This window comes from Octopus bimaculoides, chromosome 7, assembly GCF_001194135.2.
Source record: "Octopus bimaculoides isolate UCB-OBI-ISO-001 chromosome 7, ASM119413v2, whole genome shotgun sequence".
Taxonomy (NCBI): Eukaryota; Metazoa; Mollusca; class Cephalopoda; order Octopoda; family Octopodidae; genus Octopus; species Octopus bimaculoides.
Genome location: NC_068987.1, coordinates 56504679 through 56507823, shown reverse-complemented (window position 1 = coordinate 56507823; position 3145 = coordinate 56504679). Strand labels below are relative to the sequence as shown.

Below are 3145 nucleotides of genomic sequence, written 5' to 3'. Positions count from 1 at the left end.
ACACACACACACACACACACACACACACACACACACACACACGCACGTTTTGGGTCAATGTTCAATGCCATGCTGAAGCGCACATAGATAAACAGTGTTATGAATAAGTTACACAAAAGTAAACAAACAGATACAAATATAATTGGTGGGTGGGGATGTTGTGTACGTAACTACTGTCTAGCACGAAGTCAACCTTCATACGCTTAGAATGATTGCCTAACTCCAAGTCAGCCTTCATACTCTCAGAATGATGATCAAAAGAGTTCCAGCTGTGGCCGTACTGTTTTATTGTTATTAGGCATTGTATATTTAGTGCTCCTTTATTGCATGTCCGTACGACTCCCATATCGCTTTACTGTTATTATCGAATACTTGAGGAAATGTCGATTTAGACAATATTTTAGGAGTGTAGTGTGATGGACATAAACTATAAAGAAGTCTTTTATTTAGGTCCCAATTTCATCCTTTTGGGGGTGAATAAAAAGAAAAAGAACCATTGCAAATCATGTACAGGGCTCGTTTTCATTAGCTGAAAATTAGGGTTAGTGTCCCGTGGGTAGTCCGAAGTTGCCTTCAATTTCCTGATATAATAAAGGTGTGGCGCATGGCTCGGTGATTAGAGTGTCAGGCTCACAATCGTGAGGTAGTGAGTTCGATTCCCGGACCGGGCTGTGTGTTGTGTTCTTGAGCAAGACTCTTTATTTCACATTGCTCCAGTTCACTCAGCAGTAGAAATGAGCTGCGAAGTTTCTAATGCCAAGCTGTATTTTTTGCCTTGCCCTCGGATAACGTCGGTGGTATGGAGAGGGGAGGCTGGCATGCATGAGTAACTTCTGGTCTTCCATAAAAACAGCCTTACCCGTACTTGTGCCTTGGAGGAGAACTTTCTAGGTGCAATCCCATGGTCATTCGTAACCGAAGGGCGTCGTTACCCTTACCCTTTTAGACAGGTGAAACCAAACTGGCTTGAATGAAGCACTACGTTGGTCACATAGATCCCCGAAAGATGGGTTTATGGCGAAATTGATCCATCTAACATTAGATTTCTCGCGATTATTTGAGATGGTGGCCAAATGGCAGAGTCGCTTGAGCGTCGGCTAGATTACTTTGCAGTAACCGTTCCTGTGTTCTGAGTTCAAATCCTACCGAAGTCATTTTACCTTTCATCCTTTCGGAATCGATATCCTTCGCTTTCGTTCGCCCTTACTTTCTATCTGTCCCTTTGTCTCACTTTCTGGAGCAAATTAACCATGTTAAGGGCTGGTGAGGAACAGACTCCACCAGTTCTATAAAAAGTGCCGATGACACTCCATATGTTGCAGCTGTGCTCTTGAGACTCCATCATGTTGGTTCACTAAGATTTGTTGTTGTTATTGAAGGTGAACATGAACATTCTCCTTAATCTCTACCAAGATTTCGGAGAAAGTAAGGTTAAATGGAATATTCTGATGTCCCTTCTTTCCTAAAAGTAAACGAAATTAAGATTTCATAAAGCGAGAATCAAACCTGCATCGTATGGCTCTTGATACTAGAGAACAAATAAAATAAAAGTGAATGCAAAATTTATACGACGAGGATGAGATTCGAACTCACGCGGGGAGACCCCAATGGATTAGCAGTCCATCGCCTTAACCACTCGGCCACCTCGTCGGCTGTAGAGAATAGAACTATTTTTATAATGAAAATTACAAAATTATTGCCTTTTTTTTTTCTTCGACTGCGTATTGATTTTGCTGATACGTGGTTTAAACAGTAGACTATTGAACTTAGTACCTCATGGTATCTAATGCTGTCCATCCCCGCTTGAATTTAAATTCAGCATAAGTTGATTCTAACTTTGCATTTTATCCCTCCATGTTCAATACACTAAGCAACAACGCATGGTTGTGTACTTATGTTCTATAAGCACTAATGAATTTGGTTGACGGAAACTATGTAGAATCCTGTCGATTTATTTCTATTTTTCTATACAAAAATATTTTTCTATATCTGTCAATCTACCTACCTACTCCCTACCTACCTACCTACCTACCTAACTCAGAACGTAAAGATGGACAAAATGGCGCTAAGAATTTTGTTCAGCGTGCTAACGATTCTGTCAGATAACCGCCTTTCTTCTGCACGATGATAACGGTTTCAAATTTTGGCACAAGGCCAGCAGTTTTGGGTGAGTGGGGTAAGTCGATTACATCAACCCCAGTGCTCGACTGGTATTTATTTCATTGACCCTGAAAAGATGAAAGGCAAAGTGGACTTCGACGGAATTTGAACTCAGAACATGAAGACGGACGAAATGCCGCTAAACATTTTGTCTAGCGTGCTAACGATTCCGCAAGCTCGCCACCTTACTCAACTCAATAATAATCGCATGAAATAGCACAATCCGTAAAATAAATCAACATATACTTTTATATAATCGACACTTGTTACATCAACAACTCACGCCCACACAAATCACATTTTATACATTGCTACCCTATTATATAACACAACAGATATAGCAAATACTCTGCGGTCTCCATAATTTTCTATTCAACAAAACAAGAACTTTTTATTCACATCGCGCATATCGTCTTAGAACATTAAAATAACACCATAATCAATGAAACAAGTACCACAACGTAACAACGTAGATATAACATAAGAACGCAATATTGCACGACTAAAAGACTTCATACTTCGTACACTTAAGATACAGAAGGAACATCTATCTGGTAGTATAGTAGAAAGATGCATGAAACTTTAAAATATAACAACAGCAACGGCCGTAGCAATAATAACAACGGCAATAATGGACAATGATGATCGATAACATAAAAGAGCAACTGTATGCTGTAATCTTGGGGAATTAACTTGGCAGATGTGTGTCAAATACTGTCGGATACTTGTACTTACATTTGTAACACACACACACACACACAAACAAGTGCAATATACACATACACAAATACACAAATACACCCTTACACTCACACACTTTAGATGTATGCATACACATACAGTGTATACACATTTATACATCGCACTATATTAAAACATAAGTACATCTTATTAATCGATAGGTATAAACGGATAAAGACAGGCAGCTGACAGACAAAGATAGATAGATAGATAGATAGATAGATAGGTTTCTTTATTAGCCACA

General features: G+C 39.2%; 1 non-coding gene across 1 annotated transcript; it reads right to left on the bottom strand.

Annotated features, from left to right (window-relative positions):
- Nucleotides 1-1568: 1568 nt before the first annotated feature.
- On the bottom strand, nt 1569-1650 carry Trnas-gcu (transfer RNA serine (anticodon GCU)). Its single transcript has one exon. It is a non-coding gene; the product is annotated as a tRNA-Ser (tRNA).
- Nucleotides 1651-3145: the final 1495 nt, after the last annotated feature.